This window comes from Tursiops truncatus, chromosome 12 (genome assembly GCF_011762595.2).
Source record: "Tursiops truncatus isolate mTurTru1 chromosome 12, mTurTru1.mat.Y, whole genome shotgun sequence".
In the NCBI taxonomy this organism is placed as follows: Eukaryota; Metazoa; Chordata; class Mammalia; order Artiodactyla; family Delphinidae; genus Tursiops; species Tursiops truncatus.
In genome coordinates, this window is record NC_047045.1 from 81,224,432 (window position 1) to 81,237,485 (window position 13,054).

Genomic DNA, 13,054 nt, shown 5'->3' on the forward strand with positions numbered 1-13,054 from the left:
TTTCCTGGAACTTTGCCATACCAGTTTCCACTGCTCACTGAATTACCAGTTTTATGAAGGCAGAGGCTGTAACAGAGCAGGACCCTATGGGACCTTCCCAGAACAGATGCCCCCCCACCATGTCATCAGCCTGCCTTTTGTCTGTAGAAACATTTTAGTCAAAGAATAAGTTTAATCAGAGAAGTGAGAAATTGCAGAAAGAAAGGAACACAGTCAGGCAAGACACAATAATCATAGTTTAGCCATTAAACAAAGTCAAGGACTTTTAGTTCCTCCTCAAGAGCGATAGGTAGTATCCTGAGTCATAACCTTTGAGCTGTTTTTCAGATACCAAAACCCCCACCAGGTGGAAGAAGTTAACTGTGTGCTGCCCACAAGCACGGAGACCCCAGACTGGCTGGAACCAGAAGGTTGATGATATTGACTCCCAATTACATCACCACGAACCAGTCAGAAGCATGACCACGAGCTGATCACACACCCCACAATCCCCTTCCCTCACCCTGTTTTTAAAAACCTTTCCCTGAAAGTGTTCGGGAAGTTCGTGTCTTTTGAGCACTAGCTTCCTGGACTCCTTGTTTGGTACCTGCAATAAATGCTGCACTTTCTTTCAGCACAACCCAGTGTCAGTAGATTGGCTTTACTGTGTGTGACCGAGCGGACCCAAGTTTGGTTCGGTAACAAGGCCACATCTGTTATTTCATTTACTATATCACATCCTGCCATCTAACTCAGAGCGCGGTGCTCTGTGCTCTTCTCTAAGTGCATTTCTTCCATGTGTCCTACTTTGTTCACTCTGCTGGCCCTGTTCACTTTGTTTCAGAGAATTTGAGGCCAAGATCATTTTCTCAAGGAAGTCCCATTGCCATGGAGAAATCTGTCCAGTGTCTGACAATGGTCCTCTGTTAGTTTATTTCCAGTTCTGTGACAATGTTTTTGGTTTCTGTGACTTTTTTCCATTTAGAAATTGGAGATGAGATACACTGTAGGTCACTTGTAACATAGAACCTGGAATATAAAAGGTTGGTAAATCAAGCCTATTTCGTTTTTTTCTTTCTATCTGATAGCAGGGAAACTTGTAGTTGGGCAAAAAAAAAAAATTGAGCAGGGAAGGAAAAACCCATGCAAATAGGGGTCCCAAGAACTTTACTCCTTCCCCTGTCTTCCAGAAGGCTGGTTGATGCCAGGTAGTAGAAGGGCCTGGGTGGGAGCTGTGTCTCAGGCTAGGGAAGAGGTGGCGAGAAAGATTCTAAAGATGGACTTCTATGTTGACTTCTTGCCTTCCTGCTCCTCTCTGGCCTGTCTTTCATGTCTTTGCAGTCTACTTGTACTGGACAGGACCCCTCAGAGCACCTGCAATTTATACTTCCATCCACTGTCCCTTTCTGAGAAAAGCAGCTTTGTGAAGGAGCAAAAGTTGGCTACACTGTCCAATTCTCGTTGGACAAGAACAGTTCTGGAACTGCAGCATGACAGTAGGGAATGTTGAGATGCCTCCATCAGATTACATATCCCTTATGGAGTTGATAGGTAGGTAGATAGTAGATAGATGAATGGATGGATGGATGGATGAATGGATGGATAGATAGATAGATAGATAGATAGATAGATAGATAGATAGATAGATAGATAAGGGAGAATAACAACATCAAGATTTTCAACAGTGATACCAAGAGAGAGGCTCAGGGAGCAAGAGAGACACTGGAAGAGCCACGCTGGTCTACAGGTACCACATCTGTCTGTTTGGTCCAGATGTTTGCTCTCAATCAGAAACCTTGGTTTCTGCTCCACAAATTCTTCCCTATCCTTGCTGTCTGCAACTGTTGTCCCATTTCTTCAAAGATGATGCAGCCATCTGAGCAGATATAGACCTTATCCATATTTCATTAATTAAGCAAACATTTATTATTTACTAACTTGTAGAAGGCCCTGTGATGATGGATTAGTATCCCACCAGTAAACAGATGTCACCTTCAAATTAGGATAATTAAAGGAGGTTTAAGAAAGGGATTGTTTATGTAGGTGCAGGTGGGGAAGCACAAGGAATAGTGCACCAGTGGGCTGTTACTACCTGCAGCCTGGAGGGCCAGAGGGATGAGTGGTTGGCAGAATCCAGGAGAGTCTGACAGACAAGCCCAGCTTTAGAGAAGTGATGACCTCACTCAATGGATCAAGCAACCCTGCAGGGAGGGAGCCCAGGTTTCCTCCTGCTCACTCTCCTCCCTTCCTTTTCTCTTTCCCCTTCCTCTCACCTTCCCTCTTATTTCCTGCCAGGGTCCTCGTTACCCAAAGCCACCTGGAAGCCAGGTGGCAAGGAGGCTGGTTGATGAGGTTGAAACAGGTTGGCTCGCGCCACAGAGAGCAGGGTGAAGAAAGGAAGAGAGCAGGTCTGCCGAGACACGATTAGAGGTATCCACCACTTGTGGGAAGTGATAATGCATTTTTTGCAATCATCCGTTACTTTCGGCCCATTATGATACCATTAGCAAAAATTAGTTAAAGACAATTTTTAGAGAGCTCATTTAAATAGAAAGGTCCTTCACACTCCCTTTTCTTCTTGGAGCTGGTAGACTTTCAAGGACATTTAGTTTAAATCATTATACAGTTAAGGAAACTGAGACCCGGAAAGCTGAAATCACCTGCCAAAGGCACACAGCTAGTTACAGGCCCTGCTCTCCCAGCAGCAGGAATGGCAGGTGTGAGCACCTGGCTACCATTCCCATTTCCCTGATTGTGACGGACATTGCTAGTTGATCAAGGCAGAAGAAGCTGCATCACTGTCAACACCGACCTCTCAGCGGTGCTCTCAGTTGAACAGCACCCGTAGTCAAATTCAAACATGCTTGCGGTCCCCACACTACACTGTCTCATCCCTGTAAATGTCTCTTGGGCTTTTTTTTGGCCATGCCGCCCAGCCTGTGGGATCTTAGCTCCCCAACGAGGGATCGAAACTGTGCCCCTTGCAGTGGAAGCGTGGACTCCTAACCACTGGACCGCCTGGGAATTCCCAATGTCTCTTAGTGTTGATTCCTGACAAAAACTAAACTTTCATTCTCAGGGCCCCATATTATGTGGTTGGAATAGAAGAGAAATGATAGTTTGAATGAACTCAGTGTTTTCCACCCCAGGTTTTGCCTTGGTTGACAAACTTGGCTTTGTTCAGCAACAGGTTCTCATTTAGGTCGATTTATCAAGGATTTGCTCAGCGTTTGTTGGGTACTCAGCACTGTGCTGTTTGCTGCTGAGCCCAAAGGGAGAGAAGCTCGGTTTGTGGCCCTCAAAGGTCTAGTCAGCTTCGGGGGAAAAGCACCCACGCCTCACCCTCGCGCGGGGCTGAACCTGGGGTTACTCCTCCCAGCCGCCTCCTGTGAGCCCAGACTCAGGAGCGCTCTGTCTCCTCCCGTGTCCGTCCCTGCGCATGTGCCGCGCACGCACTCTTCATGGCCCTCCCACCTGGCCCTGCGCAGGCATCGCTTCCGGACCACCCGCCACCCTAACAAGACCCCAGTAAGCCCAACCCCACTACCAAACCTTGGAAGGTTTGGAAATGTATGGATTTGCCTCAGGATGAAAAAGTGCAGCAGTTCACAGATGGATCTCGAAAGCTCCCTATGGGAGCTGGTCCTGCCCTACTAAACTGAGATTCCTTCAGGAATGGCTGTGTATGGCCAGCTGCTCCCGGGCACTACGTGCCCATGCTGGCCCAGGACTTCACTGGACCCAACTGCAGACCCAGGGCCGTGTCGGGAGAGTGGATGCAACCTAGCTTGTGCCCTCAGTACCTGGTGACGTTTAGCAACAATGTCAGGCTTTCTCCACTGTTCAGCGTTTATCCATCCTTTCTTTAATTCAACAAACTTTCCATGACAACAAGTGCCAGGGAGTGTGAATGAATAACAGACACATAGAGTTCATGCCCATCTCAGAGTTCACACTGTACCCTAAAACAATACTTGAAAAACTGGACTTTTTTTGAAGCTTGGTGAAATAACATCTAAGTGATGCGTATCTTATGTTTGTTTCTCTGTGTGCTGTCATCTCTATTGTTCTATGTCCGTGTAAAGCACAGCTGCTTTGAGACTCTCTAAATTCCATTTCCAACGTTTCTGGGCTGCCTTGTTGTATAGGAAATATTTATTTGGTGACGACTGCTCTGTTCAGCTTTTGATACTGAATTGGAAAATGTGGTCTCTCCTTTGGGAATGTTCTGGTTAATGAAAAACAAATGGTGGTCTGAGAGGTACAAAGCTTGTTGACCAGTTCAGAAGATTTTCTTGGTATAAATTCACGGCTTTTTCTGTAGTCAGGATATTTCATGTACTGACTGAGTTGGAATACACCTTGTAATCTGCTTCACAGTTCAAATACAAGGTGAATACCATTAATACATCCACCCATACATCTATAATAGCCAATTGTCCTTACTAAGTTCCAGAGACCTTTCCAAGTACAGATTCATTCTTTGTTTTCATTTTTTATTTTTAAGCCATTTTATTGAGCTATGAGTAACGTACAAAAAGGTGTGTATAATTAATATATAAAACTTGATGAGTTTGGAGATAAGTCTACACTTGTGAAACCAACACCACAATCTATGCCACAAACATGTGTCTCACCTTCGAAAGTTTCCTCACACCCTCTTTATTTATTATTATTTTCGCATGTGATAAGAACACAGTGTAAGATCTACACTCTTGGGGCTTCCCTGGTGGCGCAGTGGTTGAGAGTCCGCCTGCCGATGCAGGGGACGCAGGTTCGTGCCCCGGTCCGGGAAGATCCCACATGCCGCGGAGCGGCTGGGCCCGTGAGCCATGGCCGCTGAGCCTGCGCGTCCGGAGCCTGTGCTCCACAACGGGAGAGGCCACAACAGTGAGAGGCCCGCGTACCGCAAAAAACAAAAATCTACACTCTTTGCAAATTTTTAAGTATATAATCCAGTGTTACTATAGCCCTTATGCTGTACAGTGGATCTCTATGACTTACTCATCTTGCATAATTGAAACTTTGCAGACTACTAACTCTTCATTTTCCCCTCTCCCAGTCCTTGGCAACCATCATTCTACTCTCTGCTTCTATGAGTCTGACTATTTTAGATTCCTCCTATAAGTGGAATCATTAGTACATGACCTTTGTGACTGACTTATTTCACACAGCTTAATGTCCTCTGGGTTCAAACATGTCCTCCTTTTCTAAGGCTGAATAACATTCCTGTGTGAGTGTGTGTGTATGTATAATGTGTTTTTACTCACCTAAAATTTTTTTCTGTTCAGTAGAATTCACGCTTTGTGAATTCTGTGAATCTTGATAAATTCATACAGTCATGTAACCACCAATATAATTAAATTCCATCACCCCCCAAATTTCTATTCCCCATCACCAGCCCTGTCACCAACTGACCTGTTTTCTATCTTTATAATTTCACCTTTTCCAGAATGTCATGTAAAAGGGACCATACAGACTTCTGAGCCTGCCTTCACTCTGAATGAGCTTAATGCCTTTGAGATTCGTACCTGGTGTTACTACATGGAGTCATCCTTTCACCTCCTGAGTACTGTTCCATTGTATAAATACGCCACAGTGTGATTATGCACTTACCAGATGGAAGGACATTTGAGTAGTTTCTGATTTGGGGTGCTTGTGTATAAAGCCGCTATAAATGTTCGTGTACAGGACTTTCTGCGAACATAAGCTTTTATTTCTCCAGGAGTGGACTTTCTTAGTCATATGTTAAGTGTGTGTGTGTTTGCCTTTGTCTGAAACTGTCAAAATGCTTTCTAAAGTGGAGTACCATTTGCATTCTTACTGGTAGTGTGTGAGAGTTTCAGTCATTCTACATCTTTGCCAGCACCTGGATTTTTCTATTTTAAAACTTTAGCCACTCTCACAGGTGTGGAGTGATGTCTCACTGTGGTTTTAATTTGCATTTCCCTAATGACTAATGATGTTGAGCATCTCTTCATGTGCCATCCAGATATCGTCGAAGTGAAGTGTCTTAAAATATTTTGTCCATTTCTTTTAATTGGGTTGTTTACTTATTTTTACTTGTTTACTATATGAAACATAAATGTTTTATATAGTCTGGAAATGAGTGTTTTGTCAGATACATGATTAACATGTATTTTCTGCCAGTGTGAGGCTTGACTGTTTACTTTTCTTAACAGTGTCTTCTATATAGCACAAGTTTTAAATTTTATTCGTTTAGTTTATCAAGTTTTTCCTTTTATGAATTGTGATTTTAGTGAAATAATTAAGAAATTACAAAGATTTCCTCTTATGTTTTCTTCTAGAAGTTTTATAATTTTAGCTCTTAGTTGTAGGTCTATAATCCATTGTGAGCTAATTTTTGTGGAAGATGTGAGGTATAGGTTGATGTTCTTTTTCTTTCTGCATATGCAGAAAAAATGTTCTAACATTATTTGTTGAAAAGACAAGCCTTTCTCCATTCAGTTGCCTCTATTGAAATTCAGTTGATATGTATGTGGGGGTCTATTTATGGATTCTATGTTCTGTTCCATTGGTTTATCTTTACATCAATACCACAGTCTTTTTTTTTTTTTTGTAGCTTTGTAATGTCTTGAACTCACACGAGCTATCCAACTTTGCCCTTCTTTTGCAAAATCATTTGCCTATTCAAGTCCCTTTGCCTTTCCATAGAAATTTTAGAATCTGCTTGTCAGTTCCTACCAAAAAAATGTATTGTGGGACTGGCATTACATTGAATCAATGATAAATTTGGGAAGAATTCATATCTTAATGATACTGAGTCTCCCAGTCCATGAATTTGATATATCTTTTGATTTATATAGATCTTATTTGATTTCTATCAGCAATGTTTTTAGTTTCCAGGATACAAATCCTGTGTATATTTTGTTGGACTTATGTCTAAATAGTTCACATTTTTTTGGCAATACTATAAATGGTACTTAAAAAATTTATTTCCAATTGCTTATTGCTAGTATATAGAATTACAATTTATTTTGTATGTTGGCCTTATGTCCCCAATCATGCTAAACACACTTATTAGTTTTAGGAGACATTTTTTGACATCTTGGAACTTTCTACATAGGCAATCATATCATCTATGAATAGAGACAGGCTTATTTCTTCCTTCCCAATATATATGCACTTTACTTCTTTTTCTTGCCTATCACTCTGCTAGGACCTCCAGTATGATGATGAATAGGAAAGGTGAAAGAAGACATCTTTGCCTTGTTCCTGATTTTAGGAGGAAAGCATTTAGTCTTTCACCACTAAGCATGATGTTAACTGTAAGCTTTTCTTGTAGATTCCTTTTATCTTGTACTTACTCTCTTTTATTCCTAGTTTCTTTTGAATTATTGTTATTAATGAATATTCAATTTTGTCAAACTATCTTTTGAGATAGTTTTTATTATTTTACCTGTTGATATAGTGAATTATATCATTAGATTTCAAATATACAACCCATCTTGCATTCCTGGAATAAACCTCATTTGGCCATGATGTAGTATTATTGTTATTTTAATATACTGTTAATTTCAATTTTCTAGTATTTTTGTTGAGCATTCTTGCAACATGCTCATGAGAGATAATAAAAAGTACAACTATTCTTCTCTGACGAACAGTCTGCCCTTAGTTCTTTGCTTTCTGAGAGCCAACCACCATTCCTAAATGCAGGCTGTTTCCTGTGTCTGTTGCCACGTTAGGGTGGATGAAATCCTGGCATTGTTATGGGCTTATTAATCACCCAGAACCATTGCTCGTATGCTTAGGTTTTGAATAAACCCCAAAGACATTTGCACAGCCTCTGTCTGCAGTTTTGAATGTCAACCACCGAGTAATAGAAACTTTGTTCCTACATCAATGATCCGTCTATATCTCATGACTAAAATTTTATTCAGCTGGAGCCAAGAAGACTGTCTTTGCCTCGTGAAAAAAAGCTAAAGTCACTTTTATTGCAACTGGCAAATAACAAAAATCTTAATTTAGTCTGAAATCCTAACCTCACTAAGTTTTAGTGGCTTCTGATCTGGGCCAATACAGCAGCCCTCAGCTTATAAAGGATTCATACTTAGAGTTCATCTTCCTTGGTTTCTGCCATGATAACCAGTGTAAAGCAAATATCTCTAGATTTACTCCCCCCGCAAAAGCCACCAAGATCCTCTAAGACTTCTCTAAATGTTTTATCACATATTGCTGACAGACCCTCCTTAAAGAAAATCACCTGAATTTTGCTGCCATCATAGAATGACTTCTTAAATTTATTAAAGGTGGAAATAAAATATATATGTATCAGATTGGAATTATGAAGTTATACATGTCCATTTCGACAGAAAAATCAAGTTAGTTGTAGTATCTTTTGGAGGAAAGGCCTTCTTGAGTGAATACTGCTTGTATAACTTTTTCAGCATTGTACACCCAGCACGCAGCCAGGCCTGAGCACTGTGAGAATTTGCTAGGAACTTATACTTAATGACATCCCCTTAGGGTGTCTGTAAAAACTGTTGCAGAGCACATGCACTGAGCTGCTATAATCACACATGTAATGGTGTATAGGTTGCACACTGAGCAAGAATGTGGAAAGACCTAAAAAGATTTTTGAGGACTCGGTCTCTGCTTTCTATTAGTTTCCCCATATTTCAAATAATCAAAACCTGTTGCCAAATGTGAAATAAAATTGAACTGTTAACTTTCACTTACAAGAGAAGATACAAAGTACTTTGCTTATGAAACGTACCAAGTTACTCAAATGCCCCAGAACCACCGTCTGCTATGTCTTCTCTGCTGACCACACACTGGGGTCCCGCCAGCCACAGAGCTAGGTGAGACACAGGACCTTCCAAATGGAAGCGATGCAAGGAAAATCTTAAATCTCATCAACTCCAAAGTTTCTTTTCTCTTTCAGAGTGAGGAGAAAATTCAGGTACAATAAAGCAGTGAGAATCTTCATAAGAGACTGCCGATAAAAAAAAAAAAAAAAAAAGCAGGCGAGGAACGATGATGAGTAGGCAGATTCTGGTCACGGAGATGTTTTCATTCCCTCTGAGTTGGGCCTGTGGCTGTAGAAGTTGACCTGGATGGGTCAGTAGGATGTAAGGTTTGTGTGACTCTTGCAGAAAGGCGTCCATACATCCAGAGCTTTTCTTGTTACGAACATGATTGTCCTTATTTAAGCGGACAATGGCCATTACTGTGGCTCTTCCCAAATATTCTATTCTCCTCTTTCCAAGCACTGAGTAGGACGGCAAATTCTTTGTGCTTCCAGCAGCAGTGATGTGCACCACCTCCAAGCAGAAGCACTGAATTTCCTGAGTGAGGCACTCCCTTTTCCTGCTTTGAAGGTCACGAAGGCAAGTGTTGCCGTGGATCCTTGACCATCCCGGATTCTGGGTGACCACAGTGAGCGGAGTGTCTCCAGCTCATCCTGCATGTGCAGCAGGAGCAAAGGACCCACACCTGTTGTGTTTCTCCTGTGACACGGAGGTCATTTATTAGCACAGCAGAGATTTATCTTTGAGCTCCTTACAAATTCAGGTCAAAATACATGTGAGGGGGTAATATTTTGGAAATATTAAGTCTTTTTCTTCCCCTTTTTCCCCCTCTATGTCACGGCTACTTCTTCTGTGTTCATTGTCTTGGGAGGGGGATGTGGTGGTGTGAAGAGCAGATATCCATTCATTTATTAAGGTATTAACTCATTTTGTAATTACTTATTGAGCTACCTGACTGACACAGATCTCAGTGCTGAAGATCAGTCATGAATAACGGAGCCTATGATCTCTCCTGGCTTTGCGTTCCCAGCGTCTCTGTTGGCAAATGGAGAGTGCAAGCATCAACAAGATAGTGGATGGCAGGAGCTTTGAGAAGAATGTGGCTGGTCTTCTCTTTTCCCTGGACAGTGGTCCTGCACTCCACCTTCTGGCAAGGCAGCAAAGCCTGGGGAAGTTGGGAAGAATCTGAGGGGGGCTCGATGGGGTAGCTCCACAAGAGCCCTGCCCAAGTGGCTGGAACTTGGGGAGGGACCAGCAAACCCAGGCAGACAAGGCGAGTCTCATCAAGGTTCCCAAGCCAGGAGCAGAATTATCCCTGTGCCCCAGGGGAGGGATAGAAGTAACAGCTAAGCCCCTGGGTCTGCAAGAGGCCAGTCGACAGGACTTACAAGGATTGATAACCACAGACCCTACGATCAGAGGGAGATCTCAGCAGACACCCGTTGAGCAGACACCACTGAACAACGTGGACCTGTCTCCTCCCACATGCACGATGGCTTGGCTCAATGTACGCATTATAGAACTTAGCACGACTGCAGAAAAGGGGAGGGGCATCCAATGAACGGAGATTCCGTTTTTGCCACCCGGTGGGATCAGGGTAGCGAGGCCCAGAATCAAAGGTGCATTTTTGGTCACAGAGGGGCTGAGATTTATAACTACTAGGCACAAATAAGATTTCTTCCTGGAGACGGTCTGTACTTGAAACCCATGCTGAAGACCAGCAAAGCAAACTCAACGTGGCTGCAAGTAAAAGTAAGCCATCAGGGCTCAGTCTGTCACTGACCTGGAAGAAGACAGCACGGAGAGCTGCCTCGGCGGGTCAGCTCCACTGCAGAGGGAAGACACGGCTTCTGCTTTGGCCCCGTGACCCCCCGCACTCCCCACCCCCGGGCTCCTCTCCTCCTCTGTGGTCTCACCTCTTCTGTCCTTTGCTGATGTCTCCTATTCCAATGAGTCTGGAAAGCCCAGACTGCCCCCAAGGTCAGCCTTAGACCCATCTCTCTTCTCACACCCTGCAAAGGATGGACTGTTTGTGCCCCTCCACCCCAGGATTTGTATGCTGAAGCTCTAATCGCAGTATGGTGGTGACAGGAGGTGGGGCCTTTGGGAGGTGATTAGTTCATGAAGGTGAAGCCCTTATAAGAAGAGACACCAGGGAGCTTGCTCTCTCCCTGCCATGTGAGGACACATCCGGAAGAACGCCATCTGCAAGGCAGGAAGGGAGCGCTCGCCAAAACCCAAACATGCTGGCCCCCTGCTCTGGTACTTCCAACCTCCAGAGATGTGAGAAATAAATGTCTGCTGTTTAGGCCACCCAGTCTATGTTATCTGTCACTGTGACTCAGACACTTTCTACTCTATTTTCAGCTTTGTGCTGAGAATGGTACGCTGTTGAGGAGAGCTGAGAGCAAAGCTCCCTGGGAAGGACAGTTAACTCAGAAATAACATCATGGAAAGACAGCATCCAGTCTCGTGATGTTTGCAAATTTCTGTGGAATTGGCTCCTTTCTGTGATCTAATTCATTCCTGTTTCCAATCATTCTTTTAAAAATGTTCACAAATCAATTTTCCATGATCTCCATTATCTACATCCCCATTTTTCATGACCACTGATAACTCAGCAGCCAAGGACAGCACAGTTATAAAATACATTTAATTTTGTTTAGATTTAATTTTGTTCCAAGATTATGCTTTGATACCCTGCAGATAAAAAAAAAATTTAGAAACCATGGGTCAATTTAAATTAACTTGTTGAGAGATATTCTCAGAAGAAATCTAGAATATTTTTATTTTTATTTTTATTTTATTTTATTTTATTTTTTTTTTGTGGTACACGGGCCTCTCACTGTTGTGGCCTCTCCCGTTGTGGAGCACAGGCTCCGGACGCACAGGCTCAGCGGCCATGGCTCACGGGCCCAGCCGCTCCGCGGCACGTGGGATCCTCCCGGACCGGGGCACAAACCCATGTCCCCTGCACCGGCAGGTGAACTCTCAACCACTGTGCCACCAGGGAAGCCCTAGAATATTTTTATTTTTAAGTGTTGTTGAAAATATTTTTGGCCTCTGAGTATATATGCATTCTCCACTGAGCATTTACTTTGATGATCCTATCTAGATGAACCGTTTCATTCAATTTGATTCAGTTTGATTTTATTCAGTTCAACTCAACTCAATTCCATCATACTAATTGATATCAGTTAGTATGATGGAATTGATGTAGGTGATTATTAGCACCTACATTTACATATAGCAATTTGCTAGGCATTCAGTCATGGTCCCTGAATTTGAAAATTCGTCATCTAATTGGGAAAGGGAACAACTCCAAGATTATTTGTAAGCCAAAGCATAGTAATCAGAAGAGGCTGGGGATGACAAAGATGAAGCAGTCATACCACACTTTCCTCCCATGTCCATGGCAGACATTGCTAATCACTGCTGCATTATCTCTGTGGCCAGTGGTGACCTCAAGATCTTTCTTGGTCAGTCACGATCAATTAATCCATATTGGTATGTTAACTGAGCCTCTTATCTATCCCTGGAATAAATTATATAAGTGCTCAGATGAATTCCAAATTGGAGAATTTCATTTGGGTTTGTGCCTGAAAGTTTTTTGCTTAAGAAAATAAAGTAGCTTGGGAATTCTAAGGATTTATTGTTCAAGAATGAATTAGAACAACATGAGTTTTTACTGAGTTTTTCCCAGTCAAAGCACAGCATGAATTTATACAGTATTGCAAAGAAACATTTGAGAGACTAATCAGAGGGTTTTGAAATCTGTAATTGAGATTAAAATTTCAAAATCTGCAAACTGTATTGAGGCCCAGAAGCACAAGTTTCCACCGTACTTTACCACTATTCAATTACGTGATCTTCGGGAATTCTCAACCCTTCGGTCATTTGAGCCTCATGACTGGGTTGGGAAGCATAATGTTTTTACAGCAAGTTTTTCAAAATAATCTGAATTCAGCATCCTAATATAAGTAACAGATACAAATGCAACATTCCTGGTTGAAGCTGGGGCTTGGAGCCTGGGCCCGGACCCCTGTCATCTGCCCTTCAGCCTCCACCTCAAACTTATGGAAGAGGCTGAAATACCTGCAAAGAACGTTAGCAATTTGAGGAACATATTTTGAAGACTCCTAGACAAGAGATTCTTTAGCTATTCTTCCAGCTCTACACATGTTAATGAGTGTAAATCAGCTAGATCTGATTCAATACAGTTGTGATGGCATTGATAAAAATAACAAACTCTGGAAATCATTTATATAAAGGGAAGATTTGAGCAGATAGAGCAGGTAGTCAAT